Genomic DNA, 12,674 nt, shown 5'->3' on the forward strand with positions numbered 1-12,674 from the left:
AAAAACAAGTGCTGATGAGGATGTGGAGAAAAATGAAACTTCTTGCTCTGTTGTGGGAAGGCAAACTGGTGCAGCCACTCTGGAAAACTGTAGGGAGATTGCTAAAAGAGTCAAAAATAGAACTATCCAGCAATTGCACTACTGGGTATTTACCCAAAGAATACAAAAATACTAATTTAAATTTAAAGGGATACACGTATCCCTATGTTAAAGCATCATCATTTACAATAGCCAAATTGTGGCAGCAGCCCAAGTGTCCATGGATTGATGAATGGATAAGGAAGATATGGTATATATATATATATATATATATATATATATATATATATATATACGCACACACACACACACACAATGGAGTATTATTCAGCCATAAAAAAGAATGACATCCTGCCATTTGCAATGACATGGATGAAGCTAGAGAATATAATGTCAGTCAGAGAACGCTAAATACCATATTATTTCACCCATATGTGGAACTTAAGAAATAAAACAAATAAGCAAAGGGGAAAAGACAGAGAGGCAAACCAACAAACAGACTCTTAACCATAGAGAACAAACTGATGGTTACCAGAGGGGAGGTGGGTGAGGGGATGGGTTAAATAGTTAATAGCAATTAAGGAGTGCACTTGCTGTGGTGAGCACAGGGTGTTGTATGTTGTATGGAGCACAGGGTATTCTATATTGTATGCCTGAACCTAATATTATACCATATGTTAACTGAACCAAAATTAGAATTTAAAAATTTAAAAATTAAAGTATGTAGGCAAGTTCTGGAAATCTACTATACAGCATGGTCCCTACAGCTAACAACACATTGTATACTGAAAATTTGCTGAGGAGATAGATCTTATGTTAAATGTTCTTACCACAAATAATAATAATAATAATAATAATAATAATAATAACAATAAAGGGGGCAGAATGAAAGTAGGAGGTGATGGCCTTGATGGTATTGATGATTTCATGGGAGTTTACTCATCAAGTAATATATATTAAATATGTACAGCTTTTTACATGTTAATAGTAATAGTTTGAGTGGTGCCAGGGTGGCTCTATCGGTTAAGCATCTGACTTCAGCTCAGGTCATGATCTCGCGGTTCATGAGTTCAAGCCCCACGTCGGGCTCTGTGCTGGCAGCTCGGAGCCTGGAGCCTGCTTCAGATTCTGTGTCTTTCTCTGCCCCTCCCCTGCTCATGCTCGCTCTCTCTCTCTCTCTCTCTCAACAACTGAATAAAACATTAAAAAATGTCCTAAAAATTTTTAAATAAAATATTTTTAAAACAGTATCAGGTTGATACTGAAAGGTTACCAAAATAATTACAAGTGTATTGTCATGAAAAACACAAAAAATTGTGGCAAAGAGAAAAAAAAAATCTTAACATTTAAATAGTTTGCATATGACCATGATTTTTAACATTTTATAATTGAAATTTTGAGATGCATAAAAATCAAAGAGAAAAATAAAATGAAGAACTGAGAATCCACCACTCATTTTCAACACATTGTTAACAAAAGATGGACATCCTGGTTTCCTCAATTCTCCATTCTCTTCATATCTACCACAGCTTTTTTACATTTTTTATATTTTTTTTACATTTTTTTAAAAATCCAGAAATATATTATTTCACCCATAAATACTTCTGTGTTTATCATTAAAGATTACAAACTCTTTTAAGATAGCCAAAATATCTTTATCTTTGATGCACATAAAAATAACAATTATTTAATACCAAATACAGAGTCAGTGCTCAAATGTTTCCTATCTCAGAAAGGCTTTTACAGTTGGGGCATTTGAATCCAGATCTAAACAATTTATCCTCATTTAGTTTGGACATGTCATGTATTTCTTAACTGTCTTTTAATCTATAGGTTCCTCTTCCCACTTTTTTATTATTTCATTTATTTGTTGGAGAAACTCATTCATTTGTCCAGAGATTTTCTCATATTCTGTATTTGGTGTATTATAGTCGATTGATGTTGTTTAACACATTCCTCTATTTCTACAGTTCCTGTAAAAGCAAAAAGGAAATTAGAGGCTTTATCAGAGTCAGGTTTGAATTTGCAAGAGTAATTTTTTCTCAAGAACAGACCAAGAGAAGGATCCTCAAATGGTCTCCATGCAGATTCTACCCCATCATTTCACGTGACATACTGTGTCTTTCTTTAATTCAGGTCCTTTCCACCATACAAACAAGGAGATAGCATTGGGACAACGTTGCTAGGGAAAGGGGGACACTCTAAAAGTCTCCTCAAAGATTTTGAGCATTCCCAAAAGCAACATTCCATGAAATTTGGTGTAGAGGAAGAAAAAGAGAAACTGGAGATTACATAGCACCTGGAATTTCCTCAGAGCTATTAACTCATAATTATTACATGATCCTCATACGGTATTTTATTAATTATTCACATGTTATTTCTCCAGCTAAATTTTAAGTGCTCTGGTAATAAGGGGGCAGAGTTATGTCATTTTATGTTTATGCCCCTGGATCCTTGCAAAATTCCAGGAACACAGGAGAGTTCACTAAATCTTGTCCGAATATTTGAATTAGTTAGTAGTTACCCACAACCCCATATTTAGTCAGTGCTAAATGGAAGAAGGTAGCATTGAGCCATGCTGACACCTAGTTTACCTAGAGCATCATTGTGTGACATAGAGTTTCTTCTATAGGCTGTCCAAGGAGGAGAGTGGGGATTCTGGAACTCTTTACAGTAGAACAATTCAAGGAAAAAAGGATGTTTAAATGAAGAGAAGAGGGATAATTAGGAGGTATTACTTATGTTCATATATTTGAGGGACACTATCTTTAGAAACACTGTCTGAAACCACTCAAGCTGCCTAAGAACGGGACAGCCTCCCAAAACCAAGCTGTACTTGCAGGACTGGTAAGGGCAGAAGAACCCTCTGCCAGAGGTGCCAGGAGTTGAGATGGGCACCCGCTAAGGACATGTCCAGATGCAAGTGTCTTGTGATTCAAGGTGGACAAGCTCAGCCTTCCCACCAGGTCCTCCTGAGCATAAAGACCCACAGGAAACCAAGTCACAGCCAAAGTATACGTGATGGTGAAATTATGAACCACCCGAGCCAACAGTATGAATACAACTACGCTCATCAGCAAGAGAACCAGCCTCCTTTCCCAGGAAAAATTCTCCATCCCACCTAAGGACACAGAAGCACCCTGGTCACATCATGAGCATGAGGTTCATACACAGCCAGCTCACAGCTGAGAATAGAGACCCCCTCCTCTTGACTCAGTTCAGGAAACATGCCTCCCAGGAGCTCCCAGGACTCCTTCCAAGTCTCTCTGTGGTTACCTTTCCAAGGAGCTTTCCAAGCCCCACCCTCCGTGCTAGCCCCCTGCCTTACTTCTAGTCCATTTCCCGAGCTGGAAAACTTTCCAGTGTCTACCAAAGGCACTGGATATATGCATATAATCATTCTCAGTTGCTACATAAAAAAAAATTTACCATCACAAACCTAGTGGCTTAAAACATATTCATTATCTTATAGTTTCCATGGGTCTGAAGTCCAGGCACAGTGGAGCTGAGCTCTCTGCTCAGGGTCTCACAAGCTGATCTGGTGTTGGCTGGGCTGTGGTCTCATCTGGGGCTCAGGATCCTCTCAGGTCCATTCAGGTTGTTGGCAGAATTTTATTCCTTACGGTTGTAGGATTGGGGTCACATTTTCTGGCTAGATGTCAGCTAGGGGTGTCTTAGCCACATGGCCCTTCCCTAGGTTGTTCACCACATGGCTGTTTGCTTTCTTCCAGGCCAGCAAGAGTCTCTTAAGGGCTCTCCTGATTAGGTCAGGCCCACCCAGGATAATACGATAAACTCCCTTTTTTCCTCAAGGGTAGCGTAATGACTGAGAGTGATACACATGATGTTCACAGGCCCTGCCCACACTCAACGGGAGGGGACAACTCAGGGTGTCTAAATCAAAGGGTGGGAATCTTGGGGACCATCTCAGAAATCTACCTACCACAGGAAGGATAGCTAAAATGCACTCTTATTTCTTCCTTAAACATTTTCTTACATATTTGTTCATTTTAACAAGTAAAAAATATAACAAGAAAAGTATGGATCTTACTTAAAGGAGAAGGAAATATTCAGCTTATTATTCACTTGATATTACTCAGTGAAACTGGCAACGTCACCCATGGAATGAGACCCAAATCTGGAGCAGGTCGGTAGCCCAGGGAAAGAACAGCTCAGCTCTTGGAGGTCACCTCAAGGCTGATCTGGCTGCCTTAGTCGGCAATTCCCTCCTCTGCTCAGTGCTGGGGTCCACCTGCACCCCTGGGTTCAGACAGCCCTCCCAGAGATTATTCCTACTCTGGGTTAATCTGGTCTGTTCTAGCATACCCCGTATGTTAAAACATACAGGAGGCACTCCTGTGTGTAAGGTTTCTTTCACTCAGCATGAAGTTTTCGAGATTCCTCCATGTTGTTAGCTGTTGTCAAGATTCACTCCTTTTGATCACTGAGTAGTACAAACACACCAAAGTTTGTTTTCCATTCTCTGACGGATGGACACCTGCAATATTTCTGGGTCTTACCTAGTGTGAGCAAAGCTGCTACGAATATTCTGGTACAAATGTCTTTGTGTACATAAGTTTTCATTTCTCCTGAGTCAACATTTAGGAATAAAATGCATGAATGTATGAATGTCTCTCAAAGTGAGAGACTTTATATTCTCAACTGAAGTTTACGAGATTTCCAGACGTTCCAGTTCTCTGCTGACATTTGTAACTATCAGGGTTTTTAAACTTTATCCATTTTGGTGAGTGTGGAATGGCACCTCACTGCGATTTTAATTTTCCTTTTCCTGATGACTAATGATGTTTTTTATGTGATTATTGGACATTTGTGAATTTTCCTCATAAAAGGATTGTCCAAACGCTTTACCCATATTTTATTGAGTAGCTTGGCATTTTATTACTGAGTTGTAGGACTTCTTCACTAGTCCTTCCTTAGATATATGTTTTGCAAATATTTTTCCCAGTCTGCACCTTGCCAGTTCGTTTTCTGAATTGTGCCTTCTGACGAGAAAAAGAAGTCTTATGTCTTTTAATCTTGTTTATGGTTTTTAAATAAAGGGATTTTAATTTCAATGGCATCATATTTCTCAGAATTTTATGATTTTTAATCTTAAGAAATCCTTCATATCCCAAAATTATGAATAGCATCTCCTATACTTTTTTCTAAATCCTCATAATTTTTTTTTAATATCTGGTGTCTTCAATCCATCTGAAATTTGTTTATGAGGTGGTTTGAGGTTAAGCCTTTTCTCCTTGTGCACCAAGATCTCAACCACACATATCAAGGACTCTGCTGTCTTCTCTCTTTGCCCTTCTTATTTTCCCTTTATAAATTCTCCATCAGCCATTGGTTTCCATGGGTCCCATAAGCAAGTATGCACTGATGAAGCCAAAATGTTTCTCTAGCCTATGGTGGTAACTCCATGGGCTCCTCTCCCTACACACACTCCTGTCATCCAACCTAATGGCATATATTCCTATATGTGTATAAAGCCTGACCTTCCTTCCCCTCCACTGCCATCACTGTGTCCAAGCCATTATTAATGCCTGATTTGGAATGCAGCCTTAGCCTCTTGACTGCTCTTCCTGTTTCCACCATCCTGCCAGCATACAGAATGATCCTGTTAAAACTTGTCAGATCACGTCATCCTTTGTTCTAACCCTCCAAACATTCCCATCACCAAATAAAAGGCAACTTTCTTACAACAGCCTGCAAGGCCCTCACGGCCCAGACACCCCCTTTCCTCTCTGTCCTCCTCTCTCCCCACTCTCCCACTTGCTGACCCCTTCCCAGACTCATTAGCTTACTTCCTTGCTTCTGAGAACACCAGGCATTTTCCCCCTGGGTTTAGCAGTGGCTGTTCCCACTTTCTGGGATGCTTTTCCCTTACATCTCCATGGCCCATTCAATTGCTCAAATCTTACTTTCCCAGTAAGGGTTGCTTTACCCACACTTTTAAAATTAAAACTTATGCTTCTCTCCACTCTCATCCCAATCCCCATATACTACTTTATTCTACAGCATCCGTTATTGGCTAACCTACCAGATAATTTACTTACTACATTTATTATTATTTTCCCTTCCAAATAGAATATAGGCTCCACTAAGGACCAGAGATTTTGCCTTTATGTAACTGACACTACTACCTAAAGTGGTCCTTAGCACATTCCAGATGCTCGATAAGTGTGTTAAATCGGTAGTGACCAAATGCACTCAGCCTTCCCTAGGCTGTCCCACTATTAAAAACTGCACTTGTATTATTTTTGCCAAAACCACTCCTATTTTACCCACAAGAGATGACCAGAATGTGCCTGGTTTTGTTGCAGTGGTGTCCCTCACCTCCATCTCCTGTCACCACCTTGCCATCCCCACAGGCAGCTGAGGAGCTTGGTGTCCTGTCTTTGCTGAGGCCACTGCAAAGTCTCCCAGAAGCCTCTTTGCCTCTGCTTTGGCTCCCATTTAATCCTTCCTTCTCACTCAGCCACAGGGATGTTTCTAAAGTCTACACAATCTTGCCCCTTGTTGGCTCATGACCCTTCCATGACTCCGCTCGCCCGATTCAGCCACCAGCCACGCTCGTGGGCTCACTCCCTACCCAAGCTTCCCACGTCCTTTCTCCTTGACCTGAAAGTAACCCTTCTTCGCCTGGCTGCTTCCTCTTTCTTCTTTAAGGAGCAACTCGAATTTCTTTTCATTCTAGGTCAGATTTCATTTTAATTTCCTTCTTACCTACTCCCATTACCCTAGCGTTTAGCCTTCCAGTTGTAATTTTTGGTCTACTCCTCCGTATTCCCGAATGCATTGTAAACAACTCTGGGGCAAGAGATAATTTATCACGAGGGCCTAGCACAAAGTCTAGCACACAGTCATAATAAGTGTCTCATAAGATAATAGGGAACTTTCTGGAGAAATGCTTGTAATTCTTTCTCCCATCCTAAGTAAGTTCCCCTGTTGTGAAATGCCTTAGAAACGACTACATTGTGAGCAATTAAATCCAGTGGAGACTCAATGGGACTCAAAGGTCAGCCAGATTCAGGTGAAAGTGTTAACTCTTACAATTTGATATTTAAGTGGTATAGACAAGAGCCAAACTGGTTATTTTCTATTTTCTGGTTATTTCTATTTCCCCCTGAAAAGAGGATACGTTCAGATTTTTTTTTTAAAGCAGCATGATAACCACTGTAATGTGTTTACATTTTCAATCATTACACAGCAGGTGCAAGCTCTTCCTGCCTTTATTCCTACAAGTCCATGAACCTAGATGCCAGGCCCATCCTCTCTGGGTAAAGTGTGGATGTGTGAGGGTAACTGGCCTAAGCCTACATTAAAGAAAAAGATTTTTTTAAAAAAGACACTGAAACATTTTTAAATTACCAAAACTGTAAAGTGCAGTTTCTGAACACACATCAGGAATAGTCCCATCTGCAGTGGGGTCAGACAGTGGGAGAGAAGCCCAAGTCACCCCATCTCTCCTTCCTCCGGGCCTGACGTCCTCCTGGGTTGCCATTCGTCACACTGGAAGAAAAGAGGCTACAGTCATAAGTTCCTAGTTGCTGAGAACCATAGAAAACTTCACACAGTTAGGTTTGGCCAAACACGTCACCACTCACACACCATCTTTCCTCTACAGTTGAGCCAAAGAGCAAAGACACATAAGCAGAGGATGAATTCGCAAGAACAAAGCTTTATACACGTAATCTGCGACAGAAAGTTTGAGCCCACTGGAGCAAATGAGTAAGGACAAAGGGGCAGCTATAAGCAGCAGGGGGCATCCACCAGTTCCAAAATGAGGGGAAAATTGACCCAGAGCTGGGGTTGGCCAGACCAACGGTCAAAGTCAGGAAGGGGTCAGCTGATGATACATACAGAAAGAACTCTCTTCTACTCTCCACAGTGTAACTTCTCAAGTCTTGGTTTCTGACCAGCCTCATCTGCCCCACACCCTCTGACACACACATCCCCCGAGGTGTGAGACCTCCAGCTTGTAGTAGGAAGGAGGAGGTTAAGTTTGTTTGACATAACTAGAAGGGAGAGCCTCTTCCCAGCAAAGCGAGCTCCATTCGTGGAAGCTTCTGCTTCTTAATTACTGAGATCTGCAGATCTTGCACTATGAGAGGATGAAGACTTAGTGTTCCTTCACTTCTGTCTCCCACAAGCCCTGGGTGGTGCCCCGAACAGAAAGCTGAAGCCTACTCTGACCACACCAGAGTTGGAAACACTCTGACCAATGGTAGAAGCAAAAGTGCCTCTGAGCATAGGTATTTTCTCAGTCGTGCTGCCCCCTAAAAGTCGTGCTGCCCCTCTCTCACCTGGGTGACCAGGTATTCTGACTGCAAGCAAAAGTAGAAATGCCTCCCTAAGAATGTGTGGCAATATCACTCTGACTGTAACACAAGTGCTTTGACCATGAGCATCCCAGGAGCTCAGAATGGTGGTGGGAAGGTCACCAAGCACAGGTTTGGTGATGTCCCCTTCTATTGCACCGCATGGGTCCCCAGTGCTCTGACTGTAGGTGGAAACACGAGGGCCTGCAAGCATAGGAATGGTCCTGGCCACTGCAGCTTCTAGAGATGGGAGTCTGGCCACATGTGCCTCGGATGCTCTGATCATAAGCATGAAGAGACATATCTCCCGGCACGAGACTGGTGCTAATCCCTCCCACTGCAGCCCACGTGCTGTGGCCAGGGGACCCTGGGAAGTCTGACAAAAGGCGGCAAGAGAAGCACCACCCGACATAGGATGGTGCTGGCCTCTCTAGCTGCAACGGATGTGCTGTGCCACAAAAGGCCCCAGCTGACCGGACTACCAGGAGACACAAAACTGTCACTTGACACTCATTTCTTCTCAGTGGTGCGGACTCCTCCAATAGTCACAGATGTCCCTCTGCCCAGCTAGCCCCAAGTGCTCTGACTACACACAGGGAGGAAAAGGTCTCCCAGGACAGATGTGCTCTCTGTAGAAGTAGACTCTCTGTGCACAACCGGGGTGCTATAGGCCAGCAGGACCCTGAAGCTTGGATCTAAGAGTCCTTAACTAGAGGAAGTAGTGACCGCTTCATCCTGCACCAAAGCTGAGTGCTCCATCCTGGAGGTGGGGCTTGGGCAGCTAACGCCACCCCAGAGCTGTTGCTACCCATTAGGGCCGCAGATCCCACAAACACAAATTGATCTACAGGGGTGTTCAGAAATGGTGAGCTATTATTCCCAGTCCTGGGCATCCTGGCGGCAGCTGTAAAGCCAGAAGTAGTAGCTGTAGCACTGGGAAAATGCCCGAAGTGTCACCAAAAGCTGGCTGGGTGCTGACAGGGATGCCAAAGGGACAATACGGGGCTATCAAATCCATAACCCGGTTGAGTTGTGCTGCTATGGGTGGCTGGGCTGTGGCTTGTGCTGGGGCCGCCTGGTCTCCAAAAGGAAAAGGGCTGCCGTCGGGCGGCTCCAGGCCACAGCCCATCACAGACCCCCATTATGGGCTGAGGGGGTGGCTCCAGAGTCAGGGAGTTTGAAAGTCACGTTTGGGCTGCTGACTGTGAGGACAAGCTGGCAGAATCGAGCCTGAGGCAACGCTGTGCATGAAGTACATGTTCTCAGAACCAGAAAGTGCCATGGAAAATAAAAGTTCTCCCTGGAGCCCAGGGGGAGACCTCAAGAGGAAAGTCTGAAAAATGGAAGTGGTGTCCGTGTCAGTGACACCAAATTCCAAAGGAGGCTGGGAGGCTGACTCTGCAGATATGCTTGTTGCAGAAGCAGCGACAGACTGGCCGGTGAAGACTGAGGTGGGGGTGACTGGCGGAGACGTCCGTATGAAAAAGTGCAGATAATCCACACACATAGGCATAGGTGATTCCAATCTCCAGGAGGCAGGCTGAAGAAAAGGACTGAGGTGCTAGGAGTGTGGGGAGATCCAAACAGGAGATGCCACAGCTACGACTGACGGACAGGAACGCAAGGCCTCCGTTCTCATTGCTAAGTAGGGCCCCAAAGATGAGCTTGACCCTGAAGGGAGAAAGAGAACCTGCATGAACAGCAAAGGGAGAATTAGGAATTGTGCATCTCATTTCACAAGCAATCTTAGGTATGGGAGCAGACGGATGGGGCCTGGCAGGCAGGTCAGCCAAGTCCGTGACTGGTAATGTTCTAGTGAGCAGGATGGGCACTGTGACAGCGGCTGAGGGCAGGCTGTCCAGCAATGCAGTCGGAGGTGGCCTCAGTCTCATCTCTAAGACCTTATTAAACCAGGGCCACTCAGCCGTCTTCTCCAAACCCAGGTCTTCGGCAATGACTGGACAGGGAAGCTGAGGACGGGAGGGCAGCTCACCTTCACCCTACGACAGTGGCAGAGGCACTGAAATTTCCCATTTGTAGGGCCCACAGCTGGCACATGGGGTGACATCCTCCTTGACAGGCGTGACGGGGACCCTCACTTTGTCTCCTTTGACGTCGGTGAGATGGAGACTGAGCCAATGGCCTTCAACAAGAACCACCTTTGTCAACCTCTTGAGAAGTGGCTGCAGAATGAGACTGGCCCTGCTGAACCTAGGTCACTCCTCCAAAGGGACCTCCCGCAGGGCAGGTGTCCTCCCTGGGACACCTCCCGCAGGGCCACGAGAGCTGGCAATGGAGAAGGAGCGCATCGAGGACACGCGGCTTTTCTTACTCAAACTAGTATCCCCAGCTTGGGTGGGAGGTTTCCCTTCAGAGGCCCAGAATGGCACCTGAAGGAAGTAACGCTCCAGGGGGCTCCGGTGGCCTTCAGTGGCCTCCATGCCTGTGGCACACTCCCACGTCCAGGGCCTCTTCTCTCAATGTCTGTCCTTTGGTCATCAGCTGTCAGTCCTCCTTCACTGAGCCTTTCGTGGGCTCTCCTAAAGCCCTGACTCAGTCTCCTTCGGGCAAGGAGCTGATAGATGACCGGATGGCTCTGGCCTCCTAAAGACAACAGTCAGGTGGCCAACAGAGGAGAGTCCCTTTGCTCCCTGGAGGGATATCTACTGTTCCTGGGTGGCCGGAGTGGCGAACATCATGGAGGCTGGAGCAGACAACAAGAGTTTCAGCCGCCGTTGCCGTCGGGGGGGGGGGGGGGGGGGGGGGACGGGGTTACGACCCCGGCGGGGAGGTGGGGAGGAAGCGCGATCCTAATGGCACCGACTGCCCACAGGGCAGAGGAGAGGTGCGGGCAGCGTGGTCCCCGCCAGACCGGTGGGTGCACGGTGGCGGCGGGACGAAGCTCGCTGGCAACTGCCACTGGAGTGGGGTCGAGGCTCGAGGAGGCGGCCCGGCCACTGGTCCAGCAGGTGCTCTAACGGAATGCAACGACCCCAACGGTCCTCCAGATGCTCCGCCGCTGACGTGGGCGGGGGAGGGGCGCTCCTGCTGGGTGTGCGGACCCGCCCCGACCCCACTCTTGGGACCGGAGCCCACCCAGCACACCCCACCCGGCCGGGGGCCGCAGTCTAGGCATTCAGGGCCTGCATGTTGTGGAGCCGGTTCACCTAGGTCCTGCGGTCGCCCCCCGCTGGGAGCCAGGGCCCGGGGCGCCTTAGGGGACTGGGGACAGGGCAGTGGGCACGCTTGTGCGGGACTGCCCTCGAAAGCGGGATGCGCAGGTTTCCCTCGCAGGGCTGGTCTTCCAGAGTCATTTAGAGAAATACTACGGCTTTTATATACTATGGCTCTTGTATATTGAGGTCTTGCTAAATTCACTTCTTCTTTCTGGTAATTTCTTTGTAAATTCCTTGGGATTTTCTACATAACACAATCACGTTTCCTGTAAGTTGCACTTCTCCCTTTTTAATCTGTGTGCCTTTTATTTCTTCTTCGTACTTTCTACATTTGCTCAGGCCTCCAGTAAAATGTTGAACACAAGTGGAAACAACGGATATCCTTTTCCCGTTCATTCAATAGTCTGTTAGGGAGAGGGTTTTTATAGAAGCCCTACATCGCACTAAGCAAATTCCCAGCTATTTCCACTTTGCTGAGAATTGGGTTTTTTTTTTTTTAAAGAGTGGACTGAGAGTGGACTAGGTGGGAATTTAAATGACAGGTTAAAGGGCCTCTGTATCCTTAGGCTATGTGGTAGCAACTCGCTCATTTTTCTATTATCCTTTAAACTGTGCATATATGTGATATATTCTCTTTGCATGCTGCATTTTATAATAAAAGCACTTTTTAAACAGTAAGATGTAGAGAAATGTGAGAATATTATCATGTTGAAACACAAATACACAATATCTTCACTCAGACCCTAAGAGCTAAATATTAGACTTCTATGAAAACCCAAACGTAACATTGTTTTTATGGGAAAAGGAGATTCTGAATTTTTTTAAAGTGATAGTTGTGACACATATGTATACACACACACAAACACAAATACGTGGAAATGTGTGTGTATATATGTACATACAAATTAATAACAAAAAAAATTTACATTTAAGTCTCTAAAACCCTAAGACCCTTTTATTGGTCCTAGAGAGAAAAAATGACCGGTAAGTTTTACTTATTTTTGTGTTGGCATATGTGTTATTTAATTCCTGAAAACTCAGAAGATAAGATCAAAGTATAACTTTAGCAAACAGGGAAATCTTGCAGATCAGCCAAAAAAAGTCTCCAGAAATTTAAATGAATTCTATCCTA

The 12,674-nt window shown here is 45.0% G+C and overlaps 1 long non-coding RNA gene across 1 annotated transcript; it reads right to left on the reverse strand.

Moving 5' to 3' along the window:
- Nucleotides 1–1,198: 1,198 nt before the first annotated feature.
- On the reverse strand, nucleotides 1,199–11,122 carry LOC132685386 (uncharacterized). The gene is made up of 3 exons (XR_009613070.3): nucleotides 10,360–11,122; nucleotides 3,479–10,056; nucleotides 1,199–2,012 (listed from the first exon to the last, which is right to left on the reverse strand). It is a non-coding gene; the product is annotated as an uncharacterized LOC132685386 (long non-coding RNA).
- Between the last annotated feature and the right edge of the window lie 1,552 nt (nucleotides 11,123–12,674).

This window comes from Panthera onca, chromosome D2 (assembly GCF_046562875.1).
Source record: "Panthera onca isolate mPanOnc1 chromosome D2, mPanOnc1 haplotype 2, whole genome shotgun sequence".
Lineage (NCBI taxonomy): Eukaryota > Metazoa > Chordata > Mammalia > Carnivora > Felidae > Panthera > Panthera onca.